The following is an 18,426-nucleotide window of genomic DNA, read 5'->3' as shown; positions in this document are numbered from 1 at the left end:
TTCAGGCATTCATTTAAAATTTGTTTTCTTAAAACTGCCCTCTGAAGTCACTGAGATGTTTTTTAAGAAGCAAAAAAGATATAAACAAAAAACCCAAACCTTTAAAAAAAACAACAAAAATACTTTTCTCACTGTGAGTGAAGACCTGCGTAACATACAAGTGATTTGATAACATTTTACCCACAATGCAGTACTCAGTCTACAGACGATCTTTAGCCATGGCTGTTTCATGCTTTTGTGCCTGATTAAAAATTTCGCTTTTTATTACCTTATATCTATTTCAACTGTATTATATCAGAATTTTAGCATATTGCCACCAGCAGCACTTACTATGCTCACCGCATTCAGCATTAAAGCAAACTTCAGTTTTACCTTTGAGAAATTAAGGAGAGAATACCAACCCCCGTACTGATTTGGAGGCATTTTTATCAAGTAATACTAAATGTATCAGGTTGTCCTGAATCAGAGACGTGTATCAGCCCTGGTAGCTGCCTTACTCCCTGTTCATTTTCTACTGACCTTCTGCAATTGAGTCCATTTTTTTTTTTCTGGCGTGCCCTGAACAAGAGGGTGGAGACACCCTAAAGCTCTTCAGCCTGCAGGATGGTGGATAGGGCCCACCCTCCAGAAGCAGAAGAGTCTACAGCTCCACAAACCGAGAATAAAAAAAAAAAAAAATCAATGTATTCTGGGAAGTACTCAAGTCACTGAAATACTTGGTAGTTTTTTTGCTGCTGCTGTTTTGAGTGACCACCCTATTTTGGGGGGAGTTTTTTGTTTTTAAAGAAAAAATAACTTTTGAAGGAATCATCAACATAACCATTTAAATCTAGGAGAGGATTTCAAACTGTGACCACCAGTGAAATACTCCTCTACAATTCACGATTAGCTCACTCAGCTGTGGAAAGGCAGGATTTCAGACACGTGCTGCTTTTCAGTGCTACCTATGGGCTAGCTGCAGTGGGTTGCTTTTGGAATACCGGTCATTGGGAAACCTAAATCAAAGCTGAGCTACATGATCGAAGCTGCAGTATCTAGCATCTTAACAGCCAAGTTTTTGTCAGTCCAGCTAAAGACCTTAAGAATATAAAACACAATTGGGTCAGAGCGCCAAATTTGATGTCGCCCGCCTGACTGCAACAACAGGCTTCTGCAGAGCAGCACGTGGGATAAACATCTGCCCGCTGCAAAAAAGGTGCCTAAAATTAGTTTCAGAAGATAGCATTTAAATTAAGATCTCTCACCAGTAATTGTCATGGAAAGCACGCTGAATTTCAACAAGAGCAAGTGTGGGGCAAGGCTTCCATTAATAATTTTTATCATTAAATCTACTACTATTAAGTCTATACTCACAAAGACTCTACTACTTATTAACAGTTCTTTCTCATCTCAGTAACATACTAGATTAAGAGATAGATGAATAGTTTTACTGTTAAAGTGCTAGAGGCTACACTTAGTTTTTGACAGTCACAGCAGTTCTGATATGCCTTGGTGGCACATTTCATTGCAGTGTTATCGTTACTGACTGAAAAATCCAAACACCAAAAGCACACACAGGAAAACGCTGGTGGATAGGCTTCGCATTTAACGGTCTTGTCCATTCGAGGATGATTCACTTCAGAGAAGCTTCCAGCACAACTTCACTTACAGTAAAAATTTCTCCTAATTTTGACACCCTTGGTCTAAGCAACGTCTCAAGCAGAGTACTGATGTAAGCTAGAGTCCAGTGTTTTGGGTTCGCCCCCCAGCCAAGAACAGCCTGGGTCATACCCTGGTAATAACCTTGGCAGCACGCTCTTCTGCTTCCATCACTGCCAATACTAATGAGACAGAACTAGACGTGAGAGGTTTCTTAGAAACTTGGCGCTGATGCTGCCTGGCTAGAACTATCTGTAATGCTTGTACTAATTATTCCTGAGTAGATTAGACCAGAGAGTGCCAAGCCAGCCCAGTAGCAGCCCTCTCTATGCACACTCTGTTTGGTGACCACATTTCTGAATTCAAAAAGACATTAAATGGTTGACACCAACACAAATTGCAACAAAGCTATGAGTTTAAGAATCGTTACAGCTGTCATAAGACAATCATCACTGAAGCGCCTTGAATACAAGGGATTAAAAAAAAAAAAACCCTCAAGCAATACATAAAAGTAATTTACATAAATAAAAAAATCAAGTGATACCTAAAAAAATAGTTTTATTAAAAAAAGGCAAACAGTAAAATACCCCCATAAGAATCCCAGTTTTGCTTTTTATTTGAAATATTGCACAGAGTAAATGAAGAACGTGGAAAAAGAACAAAAGGATGATTTCTACACACCAGCAGTTCAGCTTTCTAGTGCCAACATTTTATATAGCACATTACAGTCACTTTTATGCCCTCATCCACATGCGTCGAGTAGAACAGTTAGTGTTCATCTAGAGCCATAATATGAGTATGCACTTGTACTTCTCAGTACTACTACATTTGTACAGCCTCAGTTGTTCTCTCTCCTTGGAGGTAGAAGACTGTGGTTCTATTTTGCTTTTTTAAAAAAAGGAAACAAAGGAATATTACACTGCTCAGCGATTCATTTTAAATACAGATTTACTACTCAGGCATTCAAACACTTGGTGCTGTAACATAAAGCACACAAAATTTAATCATTTTTTCCCACCACCTAGAAAGAACATACCTGACACTCATGTCTTAAGAGAAGAACATTGAATCAGAAAAAGTTAAAGGCTACATACAATGTGCAAGGTCATAGGAAAAACTGAAGTCCACATACATTTCAATGCAATTTGCTGGTTATTATTATTTTTAAGGCAATAATATTACACTGAAATTACTATTTTTGTTATTTTTCCTTCAAATTCAATAGCAGACATATAATCCCCACAAGATCACAGCTAACCTGAAATGTAATATTCAGTTATGCATGCTTTTAAAGCTGTCTTTTTAAAAGCGATTTAACTTGTGAAAAAAAACTTAATTTATGCTTTGATAAGTATTAGTTTCTTTCAAAACAATAATGCTCCACCATCTGAGAGTTCATCCCAAGAGATACTATTTTCTCATTAAAAACAGAAATCAGAAACGAACTGTTTTCTCCTAAATTAATCTCATCTTTACTTTACAGAGGAAAATGAGAAATGTCACAGCTAAGCCAACACAACCAACCAATGTTATGTTCCCCATCTGATAGTCAAAAAATAGAGGAAAACCACACTTCGAGCCATACTTAAGTTTGTGCTTTCTAGACAAAATATACAATCAGAATTATTTTGTCTCATCAAATACTTCCTTGGGGACACAAACAAGGAGATTAAGAAAAAAAAAAGAAAAAGGTGCTATTTCCATAAAAAGTGTCATTAGTACCTGCAATACACGATCCAACATGACATGAGATCCAACCACCAAACCACAGATGTCTCGGCATGGATTCTCTTTAACCTCTATTACAGCACTGAAAGGGACAGCAAAACAATTCTCTGGCCCAATGACCCAAGCACTCACCTGGGATGCAGGCAGTTGGGCTTTAATCCTTTTCTCAGTGGATATTTTATTTTCACAGAGCAGAACAACTTCAGTTTTAGAAAGAGGGCCAAAAGTCTACATGATTAGGCCAGTACGATCACCAGTACCAATCTTCACAGTACGTTAAATACTGAACAAAAGCCTGAATTACCTTAATTAAGGTGATTCACTTAAGGCAGATTTAATGCATACTGACAAAATGACAAAACAGGAAAAACAGGGGACTTCTGTATCCAATGCTATTTTTTCCAGCGTCTTTGAAAAACGTTGTGTGCAAAGACGAACAAAAAGCATAGAGATAAAATACGAAGTATTTGTTAGCCCTTGATCTGAATGGTTAGCCAACTTTCATAGGTCCTTGCTGGCTTACTTCCATTAGAAAGACAAAATGATAATTCAAAATAGTATTTACCAAGAACATTCATAAAATCATGATTCTCCAAAAACACAATGACCAAGAAACAGCACCCACATACTCTGCAATTGTTAGTGCTACCAGCAAGTCCTGTGCTCTCTGGGAGTGTTGTCTGGTGCCTTGATGGTTAATGCAGAGCTCTGCTTCTTTTTTTCCTTCTTTTTAACCCTCTCAGAAAATCCATTTTTCTTCAGGCACTAACCAATGACCCAGCTCCGGTATTTATGGTCAGTTTTATCAGTCCTCATGGGGTAGTCTCCCCGGTTCCAGATTTATTATGCTGATCAACGCCTTTAGCAGCAGCTTCTATTGCTTCAGCTACCACAGGAACACTAAGACCAGTGTCCCTCTAATGAAGGGTATCTACTGCACTTGTTGATTTTTACCAGATCTGTTTTCATGGAAGCCATTAACACTCTTCTGTATTCCAACAGAGTATTTTCCTACGTATATTTCAATAGCAAAGTTCAAAACTGCAATTTTATTTCTATAGCTACAAGACCTTGAAAAATATAAGCACAGTGAGTGTTTACATAAAACTACTTCGGACCGATTTCTTCCATTAAACTTAATGCTGAATAGAAGAAAGAAATCTGCAGAAAGTGTTCTTTTTTCAAAACACAGCACAAATCAAATGCTGTTTCATCCACTGAGTACCGCTACTAAGACATTCACATTCATTTATCCTAATACAAAGCAACTACCTTCTCCGAAAACAAAGCACAGTTTGGCATCTAACGGTACGTTCCGCCAAGACTTCAGTAATGGAGTCTGCACCCAAAACCAGAGCTCCGTGGTGCTGACAAAGCCCTGCCATTTGAATTCTGTTTGGTGCCGAGTTTGGTCTGCCTTTGTACAAAGGAATGGGCTTTCCCTAAGTCAGAAAACTACACTCTACCAAAGCTTCATTGACTCTACCTCTTTCCCCAAAATGAAACAAGCAGAAAGAATGTTAATGTGAGATTTTAAACACATTCATGCATTCAAACCTAGAAAAATTAGCACATAACTTGATTTCGGCTTATCTGAAATCTTACAAATTCTTACTAATGTTCTAGCTTTGAGAACCAGAGGTATTTGACTTCCCGAGAATTAAATGCTGTTTCTAAGGAGATGTGGGGTCCTAACCTTACATTGTAAATAGCAGTTAGAAGAGAGTGCCATGATTTCCTAAACGAGACTGCAGCCAACATCCAGAGGGTGAGGTTATCTGTTTAAGCATGAAGAGGATTTCTCCAACATCATAAGGTACCTTACGCAAACAAACTTACGAATTCCTGGAGGCAACTATTTAAAATTTGTTTGAAACACATGATTTGGAATACTTTGTTTTCCATTCACTATAGGCAAGATTAACTAAGCCCAGCCATCGAATATGCTGTGGTTACTGCATACTGGCCTACAAGACTTTTCGAGCTATAAGACGTCTAATTACAACAACCAAGTTAGTGCTTCAGTTTGATTCAGATAAACCACCTTGAACTTCAATCTGACTATATATATCTAAGTGAAGCTGCACTGAAATCCCCTTGTAAGCAGATGAAAAAATACACACACGGACTTCTTTTGAGGACTATGCCTCTGATTATTATAAATCCATGCCCTTCCATTACTGCAAGTACAAAATAGGCTCGAAAATAATTTTATTTCTTCTTTTTTAACCATTTCTAATCTAAACTCTATTTGTGACCTGAGCAGTACACTCCAGACAAAAATATGCATCCATTCAGACAACCACAGCCTACAAAAACCAATAAATAAGGGCATAAACTTCAATTAATCTATCTCATTAACTCTCATAACTCCCATCAACGTCAAAAAGTAAAGAATTGTGTGGTATAGCCTAACTGCATGTGCATTGCAGACATTTCAAAAGCTCTAAAAGGATTAAGGATGCCATGTTACATAAAGTTTTACTCGGAGAATACTTTTAAAATGGCATCTGAGTTTGCATGTAAAATTCTGTGATTGCTGCAGGAAAAAAAGGGCACAAACACTTCCTGACAACTGTGCTGTTTTAACTCATACCCCATTTTTTCTTGAATTGCTTTAGTGCAAACTCAGAAAATTTGAAACAAGAGTATTACACTAAAAAAAAAAGTCTCCCTATCAATCGCTAGGTATGCAATTATGAATACCTCCTATTTAACTGTATCAGACATGGTATTATTTTATTCTTTTTAAAGAAATAAAACTATACAACCTTTGCACAGAGCGTGTAGAATAACCAGTTCCTCTTCTATGCCATTCAAAATAAATTCTGAGCTCTTTTATGCGGTTCCTTTTAAAGGTAGGGAGCCGGTAAAATAACAAATAGGGAAGCATAAATGACAACAGCTTCCTGTTGCAAGCAACAAAATTCTGAATTGAATATACGAAAAAAGTATGATTTCCTGGGTAAAAACCATACACCCGCAACAGGAGCTGAAGTTAGAAATAAGCTTTCATTGACCCTTACATTTCTTTCTGGGTTTGGAGGTTTCAGTATGAGAAGATAAACATTTCTTGAAACTGTAAGCTGCTTCGGGAATCTGTTTGCAGAAACAGCCCACTAGTTATTCTATTTCTCCACTGAAAAACCAATTCCAGTTATTACTGAAAGTAAAGACAAACACAAATCCCCCTTACTGAACGAAAATAATGTATTTTGTAAACATAATTCTGGAAAGATAGTTCTCCTTTTAACTGTACTACAGAAAGGTGAGCTGCTCCACGGGACTGAAAACATACTGAAAATATTCTGTCATTTTGCTTGAAGAACCTGCCCCACCGAATTAATTCTTCTCATCTGTCATGACTAAATTCAAAAGAATAGAATGTAAGACTGCAGCCATGCTCTGTAGTGCTGGTAGGATGTTTACATCCTTATTTTCAGCTATTACTAACTGAAGGACTTCACAAAAGACTGAGGAAACATGGAAGAAAGGTGAAAGAAAATGCTATCAAATCAGAATAGTCACAAATGCTTTTTTTTCCTGCCGCCTTTGAGAATCTTTTCTGATTTCCACGCAATTCCTAGGACACTAGCCCACCTTTTCCTATATTCTTTTTGAGTTCATTGAATGGAAGATTTAAATCTGTAGCGTTACTGGTTCTATGAGAACCATGCAAACTATGAGAATAGTTTATTAGTAATAAAATTGACATTTTTAGAATCCTGTGAAGAATCTCAAGGTGCTTGAGATACGCCAGAAATAATCCTCACAGTCCTGAACAGGAGGTTCTTCAACCATTTTGGAACTGAAATATTCGAAGTGTCACATATGTCACCTGACACACTATTTCAAAATAAATATGAAAAATAAAATACACAGTATTTTAAAATTAAAAGACACACAAACTGGAGGAAAATAGATGGCATGTGAGTCAACACACTTAATTCTTATAATTACCTCTTATCTAGCCAACTCCTCCATATCAACTTTTCTATTTTGATGTTCTACAAAACCTTCCTCAAACATCAAGCTACCTCTTCAACTTGTTGCTCCAGCACCTCCTCCTCCCCAGGTCTCTAATTCAATTCCAGTGAGCAGAGAGTCATTTGCTCGATGCAATTTCCTCCTCCGTCATTTTTTATCCAATCTGTTTATTGCTATGTTCCAAATCTACTACCATAGTTTGTTTCCTTTCAACAGAATTCACTATCCCTCCGTTCCCTTATTACTTGACCTTTCGGGTCTTTATCACCCATTAGTACTGAAGTTTCTCTGCTTTTCAGTCATCTCCCAGAGGCCTTCTCCCATTCTTTCAATGAGATGAGTGATTGCTTTCATGCCTCATACTCGCTCTGTGCTCAGCTCTTCCGACGCCCTCTCCAAATGCAAGGTCACCCTTGGCATCTCCTGGACTGGGCTTGCGCCGCACATTCACTTCCTCTGCTCCTACTCTGGTGCTGTGTGAACATGACTGGCAGCGATCCTCATGTTAGGCTGAATTCTTCTGCTATAAACTGGGTTGGTTTTTTTTTCTTTCCTCCAGCTCCACTACCTCAGGAGCTTTGCTCAGAAGATGGACACAGCTTAAGTTCAATAGGGCTAGAAGAGCCAAAACTGAACAGAAGTAATATGCAGACTGCAGTGGTGGCCAATACCACATTATCTGCATTAATGTCTTTTAAATTCTGGTCCACAGACTACTGATTGCCTGAGAGATTTCCAAAGATAGCTTGTGAAACAACCACAAAGAAGCTTTTAATCTGCATAAGCATAATGGCAATGAAACAAACTGTTATTTTTATTTACCTCATTCTATATTTAAAATTTAACCTAATTTTATTGGGCTGTAAACCTGGAATTAATGCATTAAAAAAAAAATCCTTTATTCCCCCCCTCCCCAAACAAAACAAAGTGATGGTCCTTTCAACTTGTTCCTCAAGTTGTAGGTACTATGGTAGTGTCTTATACTCAATGGAAGTTCAGATCAGCATTTCTCAACCTTTCAAAACTCAGTGTAGATATCAACACTTATTTCTGGAAGACCTGTATGTCTTCTGAAAGATTATCTATTAATCTACTTATTGACTATCCCTGCCCTGCTTAGACCGAAGATCTAAGAGGATTACAGAACCTGGTGGCAAGGCTGAAGGCTTGTTAACTTAATAAGGCTGTGGATTTAAAATTGTGTTAAAATAAACAGGTTTTGAAAATGGCTTAACTCTGCTAGTGTGGATAAGATTTAAGAGTCTCCTCGCAGATCTTTATCTAGCTCATGTAAAAAGACGACCATGTGAGATAGTAGAGCACTGGCATACATGAACAAGTGAGGGTCCGCGAGACATTTTTTTTAGCAAGCTCTCAGCTTCAAAATAAAAGCTTCATCTTTACTCAGAGGCACATTACTACAGCACACTGAATTCATCTTTACTGGATTTGTTTAAAATAAGCTTCTAGAACAGCTATGCCCTATATATGCCAGCTCCAATAGTCATCTGATTATCTCTGAATACTTTTCATCTTAACACTTTTTAATCAGTCAGAAGTGCCTCATTCTTCCCCAATTTTTTATATAAGTAAGATTTTTTTTATATAAAAATAAAATTAAAGAATTAAGATAGCATGCTAATAATAATTTAAGAGATTTGTTTCAAATTATTCAGTATTGATCCTCTCGCTCCTCTGCGCAAGTAAGACTACATTCCTTTTCTTGAGTTCAGCAGCTTGGAAGTCTGGTAGGAGCGAGTACTTTTGTCTTTAGCCAGCACTTTTTCAAAAGCTCGTCTTGTAAAATTGTGGTTCACACAAGATAAAACAGTGCTTCGGTTCTTTAAAAAGTTTTTAAATGTACATGTGTATTTTGGAAGTTTAGGTGCTGAGAAGAGGAAGTCAAGAGAGGTAATATGCACATCTTTCTTTTATAAAAGGGAGGGCAGAGTTATCTCACCTTACTGCAACACTAATGCCATGAAACAAAATCAGCTTTATTAACAAAGCAACACCGAAGACTGAGGAGTGCTTCAGGTGTTACGAAGTCCAACAGGACACTCTCTGACACCTGGCTTATCTTCTGTGCAACACTGGCAGCACTCCTTCACTTCAGAGAGGAGGAGAATGATATCTGTATTAATTTTTAAGCAACATTGAAATGCTTACCTTTGACCAAAATGGATTTATGATTAATAGCATACTTCCCAGCTAGAAACTATAAAATTATACTTTGCACATTTACAGAAAATGAAAATGGATAATCTACATTCGACTCTGAAGAATCCTGCCAACTTGGAAGACAGAACAGTTAAGCACCAGACCAGAGCTTTCAGTTCAATTAAAAAAAAAAAAACCCACACAAATTTACACCATATTTTAAAAATTATACATGGAAGGCTAAGCATATCAGCACCGTTTCAAACAAAATTACTGTGCGAGAGAGACAGCGCACATACATGCGCACAAGACAGTCTTGTTCTCATTTTTAGGAGATCAGACACATTCTCGCAGGTTCTGGTTTTTTATATTTGAGAGCTTAAGTGCTTATACTATAGGTGATGGTGGTGGGGAATTAATCAAAAGCCAAATAAGATTGGAACAAAGACCTAGACGAGAAATTAAATTATTTAAAATTCTGAACTGTTCATGCTCTTATGCTACAAATACTTAACTTTGGATAACAAATCACATGCCTGAGTGCCAGAAAAAGTGTCAAATGAGTGTCACAGTCCTAAGCTTCTAAGGGCACAGGGATAAACGTTTTCCATGGTGGATTGCTCATACGCGCCACAGTTGATTTTCATGTACCCAGCAAGCTCAGATTCTGAGACACTTTGGCAACAGTGCCTGTAAATGAAACATGAAGAGTTAAGTTTGACTTCTGTGTTTCATTTTCCCCTCAGCTGAAGAATCCAAACCTGTATGTTTCCAGGAAACACTGAATAACATTTTAAGGATATGCATATAAGCATCACATGTCAAAGAATTCCAAATACTGGACTCAGTTTCTCTCTTTGGAGTGACTGTCCTTATTTCCAGAGCATCTCCCCGAGTCCCAGCGATTTCCTGACATTTAAGAGCATGCCGAAGAGAAAACTGACTTAACTCTTTGCCTCTGTGCTGACCAAGACCAGCTAGGAGTTTCGTGCCCAAACTGCATGGCAGCCCTGGCAATATCTATGGGATGAGAATAAATGAAAGCAGTTATTCAGGCATTCTCAGTGCAGCACAGCTCTAACTAGGACAAGCCCCACTGTTTCGTCTGATGATCAGAGGACAGTGCTGCCATCTTATCTTTTCTGGGTATAGAGGGGGAGAAGTGCAGAAAAGAGCACTTGAATGTGCAATTCTCCCTCTTCAGGGCCACTGGCTTCCTAAAATTAATCCAGCTCACCTCAAAGCAGCCATTCTCAGTCCAAAAAAACCTGCTCTCTGAAAAGATTTTGATTTGGTGATATGAAAAGAAAAGCAAAGAAACTGATCTAGCGCAATTGACCCAAGAATTCACTGCTGATTTTCTGAGATGAGCTTTTCTGTCTGCTAACAAAGAGGCATCTGACAGGAATTGAGATACAACAGATGCACACTTTTCCTTCGTGCACACAGTAACAAGGCGTATGTATGAAGAGGGCTGACCAGATGATATTTCAGCTTTAATTACCGAGACATTCTTGCCCACGCTAGGATGTGCATATAGGCAATGATTTAAAGGAGAAGAAGAAGAAAAAAAAAAAAAAAAAGAAACTTTCAAACCACAGGAGGCTAAGCAACACAGGAATACTAACCTACACTTTACACTCTTCTTTCATTTAGCACATTTAGTCATAAATACCACAAGAGTGTCTATAGTCCAGATACTTCAACAGAACATTTTCTTTCTTACTGCTTATTTTATGTTTCCTATGTTTGACACAATCAAGGACAAATTGGACACAAGAGGGAAGAAAAATATATGTTTTCTTTTTCTTGGAAGTAGTACACTAAGATCAGAGGAGAGAGAACATTTGAATAAAGGACGACGGAGCCAAAGAAAAGACCAAGGAAGGTGTTAAGCATAAGGAGAAGGCCAAATGCATTGCAAGGGGAAGTCCACCAAAAGAAAGACAAATAATTGAACATAACAAGTTTCCAGTTTTATTATCCCAGCTGCAGTTTCAGGCTTGCTGTTTTCCGCAGTTCCTATCCATGCACTAAACACAGGGGTAAGAAGGAGAAGGTACCATGTGAACACTCAGGTAAAGGAGAGGGGAAGAGAAGGATTTCTAGCTGTCCCCATCAGGTCTTCCTACCATACAGGATGTCTATTAAGCCACCGAACAAGAGGTACCCACTGCAGAAAGCCAGACGCTATGCATTCAGAAACACAGCAATAGCACTACTGACTGACTTTTCTAACGAGACTCTGGACCACCTATGTAAAGCAATTTTAGTGGTATTTGATTTCTGTGGTAATAAGAGAAAAAAATTAAAAGATTTTTATTGTCCTTAAAAAAACTGCTCCCCTTCACAAGCCCATTAAAAGTAAGGGCTTTAGACTTCCTTTTTGTGCAGAAGTTAAAATTTTCTGAATGATCAAAGCTTTTTGCATAGAGCAATAACCTGTAACTCACCGGCCAAATCACAGTGGAGAAAAAAAGACACCATTTTATTTCAGGTAGGCAGTTTTAAATGAATCTACAGAAATGGAGGAATATTAAATTGGAAAATGAAGGGAAATAAAGACAGCCCCCTCTTCCACCTGAAAACAAAGTAATTGTGCGACAATACCTCCCACTAATACACAAAAAAAGGGGGGGGGGAATTTAAGGATCGCACTTAAATACTGTGGATTTGGTTTTTAGTTTATAAATCAACTTAATGCAAAACCTAATTATTTTCTAAATAAAGGTATTACACTAGTTTCACAGCTATTTTATCAAGCAGATTAATGTTAGCTGTCAGGGTTCAAAGCGTGGGATTAAATATTTCTGTACTACCAACACCATTCACATCAGATGTTCTCTTTTTATTCCTTTCAAAACACACTCAAATCTACACACCAGTGTGCCAGTCGGATGCAGACTTCTGTAGCTGAAGAACAGAACACCAGCTTCCACAGAGTTTTTAAGCGTCTAGCTTTTCCTCACTGAGGTATTTATGTGATTCCCTATTAAACATCCAAACAAAATGAAATCCTTTTAACTGTGTAACACTAGGCCCTGGACCATCTTTGGTACAGGAAATGGATTATGAACAGCTCTCCAGTAACGTGGAAGTCAACGATTTAAAGAGTGAACAGCAGTTTCTACTGAACTCAACTGAGACTGCGGACCCATTGTAGAACACCCTATAGCTACATCCAAAATAAAAAAAGTCTATCTCTGCCCTAGAGAGTATACAGTTTAAATAGCGAGTGAAACAAAGGAAGTACTATCAGTCATATCTGCAGATGGGAAACAGGCACAAAGAGCTCTGAATGACTCTGTGCAAGGTTATAAAGGATGTCTGTGGCAGAGCCAGGAACCGAGCCCGGAAGCTCTCGGTCCTAGCCCAGTGCTTTTGGATACTGAGACAATTCTTCCTTTTGCTTATCCTCCCTCTCTTTACTTAATTACTCATCTCTGAGAGGAAACACATTAACACCACGAGAGACAGTCTATTTTCCTTTTATATTTATAACCTCCATTAAATTTTCTTTAGCTTAACATAGGACACAAAAGTGTTACAGAGCAGTAATTAAAATTGTACAAGCAATTGTAAATGTAAAAGCGGAATCTGGTATTTCAGAAAGCGTGAGAGGAAACAAAAGTGTGCATATGTGATTCAGGGAGACTTCCCAAAATGTTTTCTAATGATCACTCTGGAATATGAATAGGCTCCTATCTCCACATTCTTAAATTAAGGTATTTCACATGTTAAAGTTGCACCTCGACACTCCTTGTTTTTACAGGATGGAATACATGCAGGAATGCATAATTAAAACTACACAGACAACAATAAGATAACACTTTTGTTTCTTTTTCATTAGCAAGGGAGAAAGCAGATTTTATATACGTTTGTACAAACACAATCCTCAAAACCAGGTATCATCAAGAAATGATTCTCCAGCCTACCACAACAAATAGCAATCAGGAAACTAACTGCATTAGCCACTGTTTCTTGCGTATTTCTACAACCACGTTTTCCCCAAATCATAGAATCATAGATTTGTCAAGGTTGGAAAAGACCCTTAAGATCATCGAGTCCAACCGTTAACCTAGCACTGCCAAGTCCATCTATACCATGTCCTTGAGCACCACATCTACCTGTTCTTTAAATACCTCCAGGGATGGAGACTCAACCACTTCCCTGGTCCAATGCTTGACTGCCCTTTCGGTGAAGAAGTTTTTCCTAATATCCAACCTAAACCTCCCCTGGAGCAGCTTGAGGCCACTTCCTCTCGTCCTATCACTGGTTACTAGGGAGAAGAGACCAACCCCCGCCTCGCTACAACCTCCTTTCAGGTAGTTGTAGAGAGCAATAACGTCTCCCCTCAGCCTCCTCTTCTCCAAACTGAACAACCCCAGTTCCCTCAGCCGCTCCTCACAAGACTTGTGCTCTAGATCCTTCACCAGCTTCGTTGCCTTTCTTTGGATCATGATCTAGTACCTCGATGTCCTCCTTGTAGTGAGGGGCCCAAAAGGGAACACAGTACTCGAGGTGCGGCCTCACCAGTGCCAAATACAGGGGCACTATCACTTCCCTGGTCCTGCTGGCCACACTATTCCTGATACAAGCCAGGATGCCATTGGCCCTCTTGGCCACCTGAGCACACTGCTGGCTCATGTTCAGGCGGCTGTTAACCAACACCCCCAGGGCCTTTTCCACGGGGCAGCTCTCCAGCCACTCCTCCCCAAGCCTGTAGCGTTGCATGGGGTTGGTGTGACCCAAGTGCAGGACCCGGCACTGAGCCTTGTTGAACCTCATACAGTTGGCCCCGGCCCAACGATCCAGCCTGTCCAGGTCCCTCTGTAGGGCCTTCCTATCCTCCAGCAGATCGACACTCCCACCCAACTTGGTGTCATCTGCAAACTTACTGAGGGTGCACTCGATCCCCTCACCCAGATCATCAATGAAGATGTTGAACAGGACCAGCCCCAGTACTGAGCCCTGGGGAACACCACTCGTGACCGGCCGCCAACTGGATTTGACTCCAAAGTGGCATACTTTACAATTTGACCTATTATCACAATTTGAGCCTCTTCTAAGAGTACCTGACCAGCAGATGTTTCCTAATATGACATTTCTGTGTACTGTTTTATTCTGCTAACTCTTGCTCAGAGCCAATTTAAACATCTGCTCCAACCTACTACACCTGCAGCTATGCTTGGCAATCCTCATATTTATTTTCAATCCTTTAATGAAGTTATTAATCTATGAACGTACATTTTCAGTCACATCATTGTTTTCTAATCAGTAGAAGTTTTCTAATCCAAGAAGTTTCCTTTGACAACTAAGTTCTGCCAGGATCTCAGCAGGCCAGCGAGTGCCGTGGCTACAACAGCAGCACTTGTTTCAGCTCCTGTCAGGTTTTCGAATCCTGCTAAACTGTCAAACTGTGCGCGCTGCCACCCTGAGCTCTGTTCTCCAGGGTGGTTAGGATAAAAGAAAACCAACTGCTAACATCATGCATTGAGTCCAACAGACAGAGAAGCCTGACCTGCTTAAGTCCTCACAGACCAGAAGGTGGCCCATCGTCCCTGTTGCCCCAAGTTGCATGCAGAGTTCAAACACCACAGCTGAGGGAAGAGAACTTGGCTACGTTTATTTTCCTTTTTGGCATTAAAGCTGCTTCAGCGGTTCCCAGGCAAGCCTACTGGATCACAAATGACTGCTGCTGTGGCAGTACGGATGTGAGAATTTAAAATTTTACTGTTTGTTTCCTGTGTTACACAAGCATGAGAATGGTTTACACTACAACGCAACACCGCTGAGCATTAGCAGAAACTCATGGAACAACCTCCTGTTTGTGGGTTTTTCTTTCCTCGTCAGTTTAAAAGAATTTATTGCAAACATCTCAGATGTCAGTGGTTCTCAATAGAAAAACAAAGTTTTAGGAATGCACAGAGCAAGAATTTGTTGATGCAGTTAGAAAGCCCCCTTTGACACCTAAATGAGCATCTTCTAGTTGCCTGTAATGTTCCTTTACCCTCTCATTTCAAGAAGACTTTACCACCATCATCAGAGGTTTCTATCAGCTTTCCAGAATAAAAAGAAGAAAAAAGGGAAAAGCGCTAGGACCTTCCCATTGTCTGCACTGTAACATTTCTCGGTAAGATTTCCCACAGACATACAGCATAATATACTCAAATTACATTATCAATACTTATTCAGCATAAGCGTCAACTCTGTTAGGCATGGCCGACTTTTCAGCTATTCATGCTTTTCTTTTGAAAAGGGAGATCATTTGCATCCTTCACTTATCTCTTCATGCCTACACTTGGTGCAGACAACAGCTGAAAACATAATTAAAAAATCTTTTCAACAGTGATGAGATTTCAGACTATCTAGACAACTCTGCTCTAGGTTCTGCTGAGAAGACAGCCCTAACTTCAGAAACTTGGACTACGAAGAAACTATCAGGAGAAGTGGTATGTCTTAGGCGTATACAAATTAAAGAGAAAAGTTAAATGTGAATTATCTTAAATCTATCCTCTAGTGGAGAAATTAGAATAGCTCTCCAGCATCTATCAACTTATGCACACAGCTACATTTAAGACTCCTACAACAAACATACCCTTGTAAAACTGCTAAGGAACTTAAAGATAATACCTGTTTGACATACTTTGTGAAGATTACAAGATGAATAACACGAGCATAGATTTGAAAGTAAGTACCCTAAAAATTTCATATGCTTTTTTGAAGGAACCAAGGCTCATGTGATCATGCAGCCCCTCAACAGCACTCAATAACTTGCTCCTGATGACCATTCCCAAGCAGATTTGACAGCAGGCTGCGGTTCTTAAACCCCTTCCAAGCCGTCAACCTAGCTGAAGGTTTTCACTTAAAAGAGAAAAGCATTAAATTAGCATCCATACCAGAGAGGAAGCTGGAGCATAAGTGCAACTATTATTTGTTCTTCCAGGTAAGCTGGCTGCTCAGAACAGAACAGAGCTGGGCAGTCAGCAAACAGAGTTTTCCATCAGGTACAGCAGTATGCTGCCTTTGTCCAACCGGTACCCAGGGAAAGGCGCAGAAGGCTTTATGCATCAAAATAGCAGGGAATAGAAAGAGGGTAAGAACTTGCAGGGAGAAATTGCAGTTGTTACAGCAGTGAAAGATTACAGAGGTTACAGAAAGAAACAGGGTTATTGCAGTGGGGGAGATACAAGGCACAAAATTTGTTAATCCCCACCACCCACCCAGCTTCATTAGTTTTAAGACACAAGGAACCATTTGTTTGTTTATTGCCATGTGTCACCACATACATAAGAGAATGCAATATACATAGGGCTGTGCAATAACAGGGCTGGCAGCTCCATAGTCATTGATACAGTTCAGGAAATCACGCTGCAGTACATTCCGTATTAACCTTTTCTGAAAATTATGGCATGCTCTGAAAGGGCATTTATGAGCTTAGTATTACTTCAGGGTACAAGCAGAATGTTTATGACTTGACAGCCTTCATTCATGTTCACTTCATTTAACGTAACAGCAACTTTCATCTACTAGTTCCCCTTCAGCAAAATTAGTTTAGGAAATCTGACTCTGCCACTCATCTAGAAACAGATTTTCCTCTCCAATTCCCAGAGAGGAACTGTATTTGCAACCATCTTTATGTTATAGTTAGCAAAACAAATAGGGCATTCACTTCAACACTGTCCATTAAATTGGCGTTTTGCTTTCTGGACTTTTTTTTTTAAAGAACACTTTTCATATAGAAAAAGGAAAAGTTCTTATCTCCCCCTTCTTATTCCTCTGAGTCAGCTCGTGATTTTAGAAGTACTGCCTTCCTAGTAAAAAAGGCTCTGGACAAAGTGGACAAAAGAAGAGAAGATCATCTTTCCCTGTCTCCCAAAGGAAAGAAGACACAAGAATGCCTGTGAAACCCCAGAAACAAAGATGTCTTCAGACTTACTGTAAAATGTTGAAATGTATCTCTAATATACAGCGAGTATGAGTTAATTGCATGAGGAATGCACACGGTCACAATTTTAATGGCACACGGTACAGCATAACTAACAACTTGAAGCAACATTCCATATGTTATCACTTTCTGCTCTGCACATCTGGAAATGCAAATGTTGCACAACAGGATATTATAGAACATTAAAAAAAGAGTGAATATTCCATATTCAAGTTATTTTCTCTAATAAGGCTTTGAGAAACTCTGAGGCGCAGTCATTCACATATGCAGCACATTGCTGCAGTGGAAGCCTTGTTGGAGGAGAAGCAGTCTCTGAAAACACAGTTATTTACAAAGGTTGACATGAAAATATATAAACAAGTTACATGGGTATTTTGCTTTGTTTTAAGTTGAAGAGGTTTTGCAAATGCAAGGCATCATGGTAAACACCTTAAGGTTCTGGAGAAGACCTGACTGGTTTTGATACTGCTGAAGCTCCTTTATTTTTCAAGGTTTATCTTCTGAAAGAAAATGAACAACAACAACAAAAACAAACCAACACAAAAAACCCCACATGATCTTCTCTCCTCCCTTACCAATTAATCTATACACAGAACAAAACTCATTAACAGGAAGTGGCATGATGATTATTATTTTTATATTCTAAAGTAAAGAACCTAATCAGGGTCTCTACCAAGCAGAGACAACAATACAATCTAATGGAAGAACACCTGTATTTTAAATCCTCATGCAGACTTAAGAGGTGTATCTAAGATGTTTTAGAGAGATTCCGATCATGTAAGTACAACTGAGGACAAATCAGGGTAAGGCTTCCTTCATTAGGGAAGTACACTAAATCATTCAGCTATACTTTAAAATAAAGACTAGTCCTGCCAAATACACGTTTAAGCCCTCTCTTTGGAACTACTTAAGACACTTCTTAAAAATGAAATAAACTTCACCAGAAGGAAACCACCTAAACCATT

General features: G+C 39.0%; 1 protein-coding gene across 3 annotated transcripts in view; it reads right to left on the bottom strand.

The window, feature by feature from the left end:
- Positions 1-18,426, bottom strand: part of SH3RF1 (SH3 domain containing ring finger 1) — a 93,150-nt gene that overhangs the window by 71,631 nt on the left and 3,093 nt on the right. The gene's annotated exons all lie outside the window — the stretch shown is intronic.

This window comes from Nipponia nippon, unplaced genomic scaffold (genome assembly GCF_047370975.1).
Source record: "Nipponia nippon isolate SJK-2023a ecotype South Korea unplaced genomic scaffold, ASM4737097v1 scaffold_6, whole genome shotgun sequence".
In the NCBI taxonomy this organism is placed as follows: Eukaryota; Metazoa; Chordata; class Aves; order Pelecaniformes; family Threskiornithidae; genus Nipponia; species Nipponia nippon.
The sequence above is the reverse complement of the archived record's forward strand: the minus strand, read 5'-3'. Positions and strand labels throughout refer to the sequence as shown.